The sequence below is a fragment of the Phocoena phocoena genome, chromosome 14 (assembly GCF_963924675.1).
Source record: "Phocoena phocoena chromosome 14, mPhoPho1.1, whole genome shotgun sequence".
Lineage (NCBI taxonomy): Eukaryota > Metazoa > Chordata > Mammalia > Artiodactyla > Phocoenidae > Phocoena > Phocoena phocoena.
Genome location: NC_089232.1, coordinates 15,669,025 through 15,682,196, shown reverse-complemented (window position 1 = coordinate 15,682,196; position 13,172 = coordinate 15,669,025).

Genomic DNA, 13,172 nt, shown 5'->3' with positions numbered 1-13,172 from the left:
GTGAGCTGTGACAGAGATAAAGCTAAGTATTCACAGAATCCCCTTTCACTCTCCTCTCCCTCATTTGCAGTTAGGTTGGGGGCCATGTGACTTAAGCCTGACCAAAGGAATGTGACTGTATGTAATATCAGTATAAGCCACTTCAGCTCTGGTCCTTGTAACAATCTCATGTGATAATCCACATTCTTCCATGAAGGTCTGTGCTAAAAATGGTGGCATTTGTGACATAGAAGTTGTAAGAATCCCCAGTGCACTGCTTGGAGAGGAGTCCAATCCCCATCAGATTGAAATATGAACCAGAAAGGAGGTCATCTTAATTTAAGCCACTGAGATTTTAAGGTGTTTCCTTAAAGCAGCTAGCATTACTTATGATGACTAAAATAGTACTCAGTAAATGATTGCTGAACCAGTGAATTGGGTTAGGATAGGATACCATTTACTTAATGGAATGCCCACAGAAACTTCAGCCAAAACAAAAAATAGAAAATAAAATAAAATTCAGAACTGCACTCTCCATGAGAGCATCTAGAACATCTGTATCTGATGCTTAGTGCTTAGCTCTCAGCACTTGCCTGGCACAAAGTATGTGTTTAATAGACATTTATTTCCACTTTTCCTAAAAAGGGAGCTATGAGCTTAGTAAATGCTTAGAGGTTCACAGACTCCTCTTTAAGCCCTATTTTATGTAGTAATACATGCTTTGTAGAATTATAGTTGATTTTCTTTTGGCCCTTATACTTTCCTTTGTTTTACAAAATATATCCATTAGTCATCATTGCAATCAGGAAAAGGTAAGTGCTAATTTTAAGAAGTTATAAATAAATGTTGGGCATTTAGATAAGCAAAAACATGGTATTAAATTAAGATTTTAAGTAACAAAACGGACACTAGAGAAACCAAGAAATACATTCAGAAGCATTAGCTGTATCTATGGTCATTATGAAAGGATTCTGCCAGGAAGCAATTCAAGCAAATGGCAATATAAGACACAGTTACAAGCAAAATCAGCCTCAAGTTGCTACTCTCTGTCTTACTTTGTAATAAAAATAAAATGCTCTGGGCTATTTAAGTTTCTGGAAAATTAGTTCCTATCACGTGGAAGCAGAACACATGATTTAACACAATGATCCTTAAGGTACTAAAGCAAAATACATGTGCTTTTTGACCAAAAACAGGAATTAAGGAAGGTTACAGTGTCTATTTTGAGATTTGGAAAGGTAATTGGGAAATGATAAACAAGAGGAGCTAGGAACCCAGCAGGGATGAGGGAATCACTCATGCTTTGATTTAGCATCTTGTTCAATGACTCAGCATCTTATTCCCTAAGGAGTATTTATCTTCAAGTTTTGTGAAAATTGCACATAGGAATTAATTAATTTAATGCTTCAGTGTCCTACCTAATCAGATTATAAATCACTGTCTCAGACAGTATCTTTTATAATCATGACATCCCTAAGAGCTAAATTTGTAGATTAGGTTATTGATTAAACGTGGGGAGGGTGAAAGTCATAAAATCATCGGGGTTGACTGTCAGAGTTTGGCATGAACAATTGAGTGGCTAATGGTGCCATTTATTGTGGCAGTCCACACATTCTAATGTGTATAGAAATCACCTGGAGAGTTTTTAACTATTTCAATTCCCTGGCCCACTTCCTAAAATTCTGGCTCAGTAGATTTATAGAGAGGAGCCCAAGAATTTGAATATTTTTAAAAGCACCCCTAGATGATTCTGGTGCAGGTGGGTAGAGGGCTACCTTTTGGGGTATTTATAAATAGGAGAAGGAGAAATATATTTGGGGAAAAGGTCCTAAGTTTTAGGGGCAGAGAAGAATGTTCTTCTGATGTGAATCTGAGTAAGTTGTTTCCCATCTGCCCTCTAATCTAACCCTGGAGAAGAATGAACATTGAGAAGTACACAACTAGGATACTGAAGGATCCCCAAACCATTACAACAAAGATTGTTCTAGGAATCCAGGAACTGTGTAGGCTCAGGCAAAGAAGTTTACCCCCAAAAGGCTGTATTTCCAAGCCCTGAGAAGGAGGTGGTAGTTGGATTAAAGATAAGAAAATAAGGCAAGTGACCTGAGGTTGTGTTTGCACTGTCAATATCCATTCACAATCCAGACATTTTAATATTTGCTCTACGTGCTTTATAGTATTTTCTGTTCAATAAACTTCTAGTATGATTTCATGCTTACAAAGAATGACAAACAGTATCATGGGAGAGAGAGGAGAAGAGGGACACATAGAAGTGAAAATACAGGGTGGGAAATAGACCTACAAAGATTGCCTAGCACATAAGACAGGCAGCTTAGAAGAAGTCTGATCTGGAACTTGCAGCAGAGACAACAGAACTGAGCTCAGATTAACCTAGAACCTCAGACAGGGGAGAGTCCCTCCAGTGGAAATCAGCCATAGCAAAAGAAAGAGCCATGTTGTTATGCCATTATCACTGGTTTTAACAGTTCTGGGAAAAGGTTTATCCTTTCATCTCAACATTTGAAGATGGTATCCTCAAAAGAACCATAAAATACCATTTTTGAACACTCTTATTTATGCAAAGCACTCTTTAATTTCCCAGTAAGTATGACTTTGGCAATATTCTCAATTAAAGGGAGTGTTAGAAATATACTGAAGCCATACAAATAATGGTGATCTGCCTCTCTTTGGGGAAATTTTTCTTTTTGAGAAAAAAAATGAGCAAATTATGAGGTGCTATTAATAGCCACCAAGGAGAATAAGTTTGGAATAAAATTCAAAGAATATATCTGTAATGTCTTCATACTCAGTAATGTCTTACCAATTTTTCTTTTAATGGCTCAATACAATTCCATTGTTTTTGGCATTAAGAGGCTTCATTAGCATATTTCTACTTTCACTTAATTCTAAAACCAAAAAGATAGGGTTGAATAGTATCCAAGGGAAAACAAAACAAAACAAAACATTAGTGTATTCAGGCTTACCAGCACCTTGGTGCATAATTCTGTCCATGCTTAATATATCCTGCCCAAATTCCATTTTCCAAGCTGTACATTTCAGTTGTTCTCCCCCATATTATGTAGGTTAGGTAATGGATGATGCCCCTTTTAGAAGTGGCCAAAAGAACATGTACAGTATTTTTTTAAGTGCATACCAAATGACAGACTCAATTATAAAAATAAATGGTTAGAATTTTCACTTACCCTTGAAGGATCAGGAAATTGCTCTTTTAATGCATTTAAATGGAAGAAAAGTACTCTGATTCATTACAGAGTGGGTTGCTATGTAATTTGCTTACAGTGTTTTTGGCATTCACACATACATTTCATTATTTAGTACATGATACTTTTTATGAAGATGTGTAAACTCTCTGGGTATGGATCCATTTTGAAAATCTAGTTTCTCTAAAACAAAGAAATGCTTGAGGGCAGAAAGCTGTAGAAAAGAAACTGACTCCAGAGACAGCCACCTGTGGTGTCCACATGCATTCGGATTTTCAAGGCAGAAGGCAACAGGGCACCAAACTGTGCATACTCTGAGGAGCTGCTGCGTTTAACTTGTGACACTAGAGGCTTCAAGTGGAAAGAAAATGGACTTAATGTAAGAAGCCCACTGGAGACCACAGTTAGGAAAACAAGGGCTGGTTACAGAAGATTATGGATGTGACTCTGGACCTGAATGGTCAATGTTGACATTCTATCCTCACCCTTTGCCAAGGGGTGCTAAGCTGGAGTCTTCTGAATTACACAGTTGACCATGCTTTACTTCTCACCCTTAGACAAGCAATGTGTCAAGCACCATTATAATCTTGTTTAATTCACACATTTAATTAAGATGTTACAGTTGAGATAAGACACAGAGTGCCTATTTCTTTGGATCAAGCCACCTAGCTAGGAAAGGGAAGAGATAAGATTTGAACTCAGGTCTGATTGATAGTGAGCATGGGATCTCTACAGTGCAGAGCTCCCTGGCATGGGTTACTCCTATTCATCAAAAGTGTAAACCCAGAGCAAGGTTTGTATTATTTACAGAATTTTCTAATAGCACTTTCTCTGCACTTCAGATTGGCTACAACACAACAATCATACTTGTTGATTTGTATTTCGCTATCCATTTTATTAATTCTAATCCATGCTTATGGGATTCAGTTTAGACAATGTATAAAGTTATTTCTGGGAACCAGGAAAACATGAATATCTGTGTCTCCCATCCCTTGTGATCTTTAAAAATGCCACAAGAGTAATCTGCTCAAAAATAAAACCTCTTTATTTAATTATTTATGCTCTTGCTTTGCTCAACTTCCTCTTCAAAGATGGTCATACCATTGCCGCTAATAATCATATAAATTATCATATACACTTATTTAAAGCACATGGTATGCATCAGATAATCAGTCATCTATCCTCACTATAGCACTGTGTAACAATCTTACTGGAACTCAGTGAGTGTTCCTTCTCTCAAGTGGATCAGCCAATTTAAGTGGGGATCTCACTTCAAACCATGGGTCCAAGTTTGATTCCTCACTGTGGGTTAGGCTCTGGTCTCCCACTTATGTCTTCATTCTGGGTGCCAGCTCGAAGGGTCATCAACAAATCACAGGAAGCTCCTCTGATGGTAATGGCACAAGAGGCACAAGAGGGCAAGTAGAATCATGCAAGTACATTTCCAGCCTCCACTTGTGTCATATCTTCTGCCAATTCAGGGTAGAAGTCCATACTCAAGTCAAAGGTAGGAGACCCACCTCTAGAAGGATAAACTGCAAATTCATGCAGCAAACATAGAGAGAAAGAGAAGAAATTGAGATCAATAATGCAATCTACCAGAAAGCAACTATGTGAAGTTATTTCACATGCTAATTCTAACAGTCTTGCAAAGGTGGAATTAACTTTCCAATTCTCCCTAAAAGGAAATGAGATAGAGATAAGGTTTAAAATATTCAATATGAGAGTTATTAAATGGCAAGTGTGACATACAAATTTCAGGCTGCCTAATTCCAAAGCCCTTTTGTTCTTCTAGAATCATGACATCTCTCAAAATAAGAATAAAAGTGCAAATATTTCTATTGAACTGCACATTTTATGGAACACTTTCACATCCATTTTCTTATTGATGCCAACGTCTGGGACAAATTTGGACCTTTTCAGGAACTCTTCTTCACCCCTCTTTAATTATCTAGCTCCTGCTAATTACCTTATTAAGTCAGTCACTTAGCTCACTCCAAAATTAACTACGCATGCCACCCAGTTTTTGTCACTTTTCACTGAATTGATCCTTAAGTGTAACACACAAATTTGCTTCTAGAAAAATCAAATTACTGCCTGGTACTGTTTAACTATTCAAATTTTAAGTTGTTTCAGAGTTTTGCTTTAATACACATTGAAGACCTATGAAGTGTCAGCCACATCACACTATCTTAATTTGGCTGATAATAGCACAATAAAGCATTTGCTATGAACTCCAAATAAGGAGGAACTTTACAAATAAGGAAATGAGGTCTCCACAAGACAAAAGTAACACAATCAAGTTCACATTGGAATTCTCACCTGGGTCCACTGTCTGACAACAACCAGCTAAGATAATTAATGGACTAGTAATATACATCCCTTTTACCTGTAAATCTCATAAATTCCTCCAGCGCCACCCCAGGCTCTGTCATGCTCAGATGTTACCACAGAACTTCTATAGATACAGATGTGTTCTTTCAGAAAGACATTTCCTGGCAAGATGCATTGTAACAGAATGAATGTGGAGGGAAAGGAAGAGAGATTAAATTAATTCAAGAGATGATAATAGTTAGGAACAACAAAAATTATCCAAATAACAATAATTGAGAGATAGACAAGATGAAAAGGCAGAGAGCTATGTACCAGATGAAGGAACAAGATAAAACACAGAAAAACAACTAAATGAAGTAGAGATAAGCAACCTTCCAGAAAAAGAATTCAGAATAATGATAGTGAAGATGATCCAGGACCTCAGAAAAAGAATGGAGGCAAAGATCGAGAAGATGCAAGATATGTTTAACAAAGACCTAAAAGAATTAAAGAAGAAACAAACAGAGATGAACAATACAATAACTGAAATGAAAACTACACTAGAAGGAATCAATAGGAGAATAACTGAGTCAGAAGAACAGATAAGTGACCAGGAAGACAGAATGGAGGAATTCACTGCTGAAAAACAGAATAAAGAGAAAAGAATGAAAAGAAATGAAGACAGCCTAAGAGACCTCTGGGACAACATTAAAAACAGCAACATTTGCATTAAAAGTGTCCCAGAAGGAGAAGAGAGAGAGAAAGGACCTGAGAAAATATTTGAAGAGATTATAGTCAAAAACTTCCCTGACATGGGAAAGGAAATGGCCACCCAAGTCAGGAAGTGCAGTGAGTCCCATACAGGATAAACCCAAGGAGAAACACGCTGAGACACATAGTAACCAAACTGACAAAAAAATAAGACACAGAAAAATTATTGAAAGCGGCAAGGGAAAAATGACAAATAAAATACAAGGGAACTCCCAAAAGGTTAATCGCTGCTTTCTCAGCAGAAACTCTACAAGCCAGAAGGGAATGGCATGATATATTTAGAGTGATGAAAGAGAAGAACCTACAACCAAGATTACTCTACCCAGCAAGGATTTCATTCAGATTCGATGGAAAAATCAAAAGCTTTACAGACAAGCAAAAGCGAAGAGAATTCAGCACCACCAAACCAGCTCTACAACAAATTCTAAAGGAACTTCTCTAAGTGCAAAACACAAGAGAAGAAAAGGACTTACAAAAACAAACCCAAAACAATTAAGAAAATGGTCATAAGAACATACATATTAATAATTACTTTAAACGTGAATGGAATAAATGTTCCAACCAAAAGACACAGGCTTGCTGAATGGATACAAAAACAAGACCCATATATATGCTGTCTATAAGAGACCCATTTCAGACCTAGGGACACGTACAGACTGAAAGTGAGGGGACGGAAAAAGATATTCCATGCAAATGGAAGTCAAAAGAAAGCTGAAGTAGCAATACTCATATCAAATAAAATTGACTTTAAAATAAAGAATGTTACAAGAGACAAGGAAGGACACTACATAATGATCAAGGGATCAATTGAACAAGAAGATATAAAAATTTAAAATATATATGCACCCAACATAGGAACACCTCAATAAATAAGGCAACTGTTAACAGCTATAAAAGAGGAAATCAACAGTAACACAAAAATAGTGGGGGACTTTAAACACCTCACTTACACCAATGGACAGATCATCCAAAATGAAAATTAAAAAGGAAACAGAACCTTTAAATGACACAATAGATCAGATAGATTTCATTGATATTTATAGGACATTCCATCCCTAAGCAGCAGATTACACTTTCTTCTCAAGTGCACAGGGAACATTCTCCAGGAAAGATCGCATCTTTGGTCACAAATCAAGCCTCAGTAAATTTAAGAAAATTGAAATCATATCAAATATCTATTCTGACCACAACACTATGAGATTAGAAATGAATTACAGGGGAAAAAAATGTAAAAAACACAAACAAAGGGAGGCTGAACAATACATTTCTGAAAAATCAAGAGATCACTGAAGAAATCACAGAGGAAATCAAAAAATACATAGAGACAAATGACAATGAAAACACGATGATCCAAAACTGATGGGATGCAGCAAAAGTAGTTTTAAGAGGGAAGTTTATAGCTATATAAGCTTACATCAAAAAACAAGAAAAATCTCAAATAAACAATCTAAACTTACACCTATAGGATCTAGAGAAAGAACAAACAAAACACAATGTTAGTAGAAGGAAAGAAATCATAAAGATCAGAGCAGAAATAAATGAAATAGAAACAAAGAAAACAATAGCAAAGATCAATAAAACTGAAATCTGGTTCTTTGAGAAGATAAAGAAATTGATAAACCACTAGCCAGACTCATCAAGAAAAAGAGGGAGAGGACTCAAATCAATAAAATTAGAAATGAAAAAGAAGTTACAACAGACACCGCAGAAGTGCAAAGTATCCTAAGAGACTACTACAAGCAACTCTATGCCAATAAAATGGACAACCCGGAAGAAATGGATAAATTCTTAGAATGGTATAACCTTCCAAGATGGAACAAGGAAGAAACAGAAAATATGAACAGACCAATCATAAGTAATGAAATTGAAACTGTGACTAAAAGTCATCTAACAAACAAAAGTCCAGGACAGATGGTTTTACAGGTGAATTCTATCAAACATTTAGAGAAGAGCTAACACCCCTCCTTCTCAAACTCTTCCAAAAAATTGCAGAGGAAGGAACACTCGCAAACTCATTCTATGATACCACCATCACCCTGATACCAAAACCAGACAGATACTACAAAAAAGGAAAATTGCAGACCAATATCACTGATGAATATAGCTGCAAAAATCCTCAACAAAATACTAGCAAACAGAATCCAATAACACATTAAAAGGATCATACACCATGATCAAGAGGGATTTATCCCAGGGATGCAAGGATTCCTCAATATAGGCAAATCAATCAGTCTGATACACCATATTAACAAATTGAAGAAGAAAAACTATATGATCATCTCAATAGATGCAGAAAAAATTTTAAGAAAATTCAACACCAATTTATGATTAAAACTCTCCAGAAAGTGGACATAGAGGGAACCTACCTCAACATAATAAAGGCCATACATGACAAACCCACAGCAAACATCATTCTCAATGGTGAAAAACTGAAATCATTTCTTCTAAGATCAGGAACAAGACAAGGATGTCCACTCTCACCACTATTATTCAAAATAGTGTTGGAAGTCCTAGCCATGGCAATCAGAGAAGAAAAAGAAATAAAAGGAATACAAATTGGAAAAGATGAAGTAAAACTGTCACTGTTTGTAGATGACATGATATTGTACAGAAAGAATCCTAAAGACACCACCAGAAAACTGCTAGAGTTAATCAATGAATTTGGTAGAGTTGCAGGATAAATAATTAATGCACAGAAATCTCTTGCATTCCTATACACTAAGGGTGAAAATCTGCAAGAGAAATTAAGGAAACACTCCCACTTACCATTGCAACAAAAAAAGTAAAATATCTAGGAATAAACCTACCTAGGGAGACAAAAGACCTGTATGCAGAAAACTATAAGACACTGATGAAAGAAATTAAAGATGATACCATACCAACAGATGGAGAGATATACCATGTTCTTAGATTGGAAGAATCAATATTGTGAAAATGACTATACTACGCAAAGCAATATACAGATTCAATGCAATCCCTATCAAATTACCAATGGCATTTTTTACCGACCTAGTATAAAAAATCTTAAAATTTATATGGAGACACAAACAACCCCAAATAGCCAAAGCAATCTTGAGGGAAAAAATAATGGAGTGGGAGGAATCAGACTCCCTGACTTCAGACTATACTACAAAGCTACAGTAATCAAGACAATATGGTACTGGCACAAAAACAGAAACATGGGTCAATGGAAGAAGATAGAAAGCCCAGAGATAAACCCACACACCTATGCTCAACTAATGTATGACAAAGGAGGCAAGAATATACAATGGAGAAAAGACAGTTTCTTCAATAAGTGGTCCTGGGAAAACTGGACAGCTACATATAAAAGAATGAAATTAGAACACTCCCTAAGACAATACACAAAAATAAACTCAAAATGGATTCGAGACCTAAATGTAAGACCGGACACTATAAATCTCTTAGAGGAAAACATAAGAAGAACACTCTTTGACATAAATCACAGCAAGATCTTTTTTGACCCACCTCTAGAGAAATGGAAATTAAAACAAAAATGAACAAACAGGACCTAACGAAACTTAAAAGCTCTTGCACAGCAAAGGAAAGTATAAACAAGATGAAAAGAAAACCCTCAGAATGGGAGAAAATATTTGCAAATGAATCAACGGACAAAGGAGTAATCTCCAAAATATATAAACAGCTCATGCAGCTCAGTATTAAAGAAACAACCCAATCCATAAATGAGCAGAAGACCTATATAGACATTTCTCCAAAGAAGACATACAGATGGCCAAGAAGCACATGAAAAGCTGCTCAACATCACTAATTATTAGAGAAATGCAAGTCAAAACTACAATGAGGTATCTCCTCACACCAGTTAGAATGGGCATCATCAGAAAATCTACAAACAACAAATGCTGGAGAGGGTGTGGAGAAAAGGGAACCCTCTTGCACTGTTGGTGGGAAGTTAAATTGATACAGCCACTGTGGATAACAGTATGGAGGTTCCTTAAGAAACTAAAAATAGAATTACCATATGATTCAGCAATCCCACTACTGGGCATATACCCAGAGAAAATAATAATTCAAAAAGACACATGCACCCCAATGTTCATTGCAGCACTATTTACAATAGCCAGCTCATGGAAGCAAGCTAAATGCCCATCAACAGACGAATGGATAAAGAAGTTGTGGTACATATATACAATGGAATATTACTCAGCCATAATAAGGAAAGAAATTGGGTCATTTCTTGAGACATAGATGGATCTAGAGACTGCCATACAGAGTGAAGTCAGAAAGAGAAAAACAAATACCATATATTAACGCATGTATGTGGAACCTAGAAAAATGGTACAGATGAACCTGCTTGCAGGGCAGAAGTTGAGACACAGATGTAGAGAACAAACATATGGACACCAAGGGGGGAAAGCCACTGGGGGTGGGGCTGGGGATGATGGTGTGATGAATTGGGTGATTGGTATTGACATGTATACACTCATGTGTATAAAATTGATGACTAATAAGAACCTGCTGTATAAATAATGAATAAAATAAAATTCAAAAATTAAAAAAAAGGAAACAGAAAAAACAACTAATACTTAACTTTCTTGGGTTCTTTGTATGGAAATATGTTAATATAAATGATTCAGACATTACATGAAATTCCTAAAAATCTTATATGTTCTGTTATAATGTTATGCATCATAATTCTAGTTATTATTTTTAAATGTATATCTCAGAAATAACCAAATTTCCTTGTCAATTGCAATTTTATGAACTTTCATCAAATCTTTAACTGTGGTCATTTTTTTTTTTTTTCTTTTTGTGGTATGCGGGCCTCTCACTGTTGTGGCCTCTCCTGTTGTGGAGCACAGGCTCTGGACGTGCAGGCTCAGCGACCATGGCTCATGGGCCTAGCCGCTCCACAACATGTGGGATATTCCCGGACCAAGGCAAGAACCCAACAAGCCATGTGCAATCAGCAGGCGGACTCTCAACCACTGCACCACCAGGGAAGCCCTAACTGTGGTCATTTTTAAGTCTTTTGTCATTTACAGACAGTTCTGGGTGTACTCTGATGGTTTTGCAAAAATGTTCCTATAAAAGGGTTTCATCTTCAAGGAATTCATGGAAAAGACTCTGACAAGCACAGGTTTCTGATAACTGACTCTGTTGCTAAACTGAATGAATAAGCATTTTCAGAACTCTAATGGAAAACTGATGAATTCATAAAAGTGCTAACAAAAGATCAAGATGAAAAAAATTACTTACATGGGACTGAGTGAACTGATGAGGATGATTATAATTTTTGTGACTTTCTGTTTGAATAAAAAAAAGAATAATTGAGGTCTTAGGATTGAAAAGCCATCAAATGGAATAAGAAGTATTCAGAAATATGCTGGAAAATACTTTTCTCTAAAATAAAGAAACATCTGAACCTCCAGATTGAAAGATCATGTGTTAAAAAAAAATAAACTATTATGGAATAATTGACACTAATACACTTCTTAGTTAGGCTGTTTAATTTCAAATATATAGAAATAGTACGGTGCCTGACAAAATAAAAATTAAAATATGACTAACATTAATGCAGAGGTGGTGGGAGAAAATGTAGGGAGACGTGAGGGTGTCATTTTCCTTTTCTGTCATAGCAGGAAGTCTATACTATATAAAATTGAAATCCATAATAAGAAAAAGCACAATGATTCTAAACTCTTAATATTCCACCTAATGTTTTTGTCTTCAACTTAGAGGGAAGTTTTATTAGAGGTGACTATTTCCCATGATGAAGAAATGTTTATCTAAAATCCAATACTTTAGTTTCATTTCACTTTCTTGTCTTTTGATAAATTCAAATAAAATTAAATTTAAAAATTATAATCAAAATATCATGTCCAATATTTATACAATGATTGTCATCTGTCTGGATATAGGCACAGAGAGATGTCAATATAACTTTCCCCTATTTTTTTTTTTCTTGCGGTAAGCAGGCCTCTCACTGTTGTGGCCTCTCCCGTTGCGGAGCACAGGCTCCGGACGCGCAGGCTCAGCGGCAATGGCTAACGGGCCCAGCCGCTCTGCAGCATGTGGGATCTTCCCAGACCGGGGCATGAACCCGTGTCCCCTGCATCGGCAGGCGGACTCTCAACCACTGCACCACCAGGGAAGCCCTTTCCCCTAATATTAACCTTAGTTTCTTTCTGGTTAATGGAATGTGTGCTAATATATATATATATATATATATATTTTTACTTTTCATACTTTTTTTCTGTTTATTTTTTTATTATTTAAAATATTTTCATTATAAAAATGATCATTTTTATAAAAACCAAATAGAATTATTATTTTTAAAGAATTGTGTGTACAGACATTCAAAAGGTCACTTGCCAGTTTCCTAACAAAACATTTCTTTATAACCGTGTAGTTTATTTGATTTAGCAACTATTAACTGAACACAAAATATGTCTGATGCACTGTGTTGGGGGCTGAGGATATCAAAATGAACAGTTTCCATCACTGGAGGAGACAAGAAGGTAATCAGAATAATTTTAATATAATACATTAAGTGCTAAGAGAGTGCTGATATGTTATGGTGATCACAGAAGCAAAAGAGGAACAGCTCCCCAATCTGAGAGGCTCTGATCTAGCTTCCAGCAAGGAAGGGGTAACACTGAGTTGAGCTTTGGAGAACGGTTAGAATTCTTCAAAAAAAAAGGAGGCAGAGGAAGAGAATAATATCATTCCAGGCAAATTGAATAGCATGAGTCAAATTATAGGAATTTGGAAAAAAGTCTGCAAATTAAGAAACAGAGAAACTACAGAACAGGTTAATGAAATATAAATATAAGTGGGGTGAGCTTCTACAGGCAAGATATGAGCATGCATGATTAATGTAATCATATTGCTGAGAGGAAGCCAGGCAAC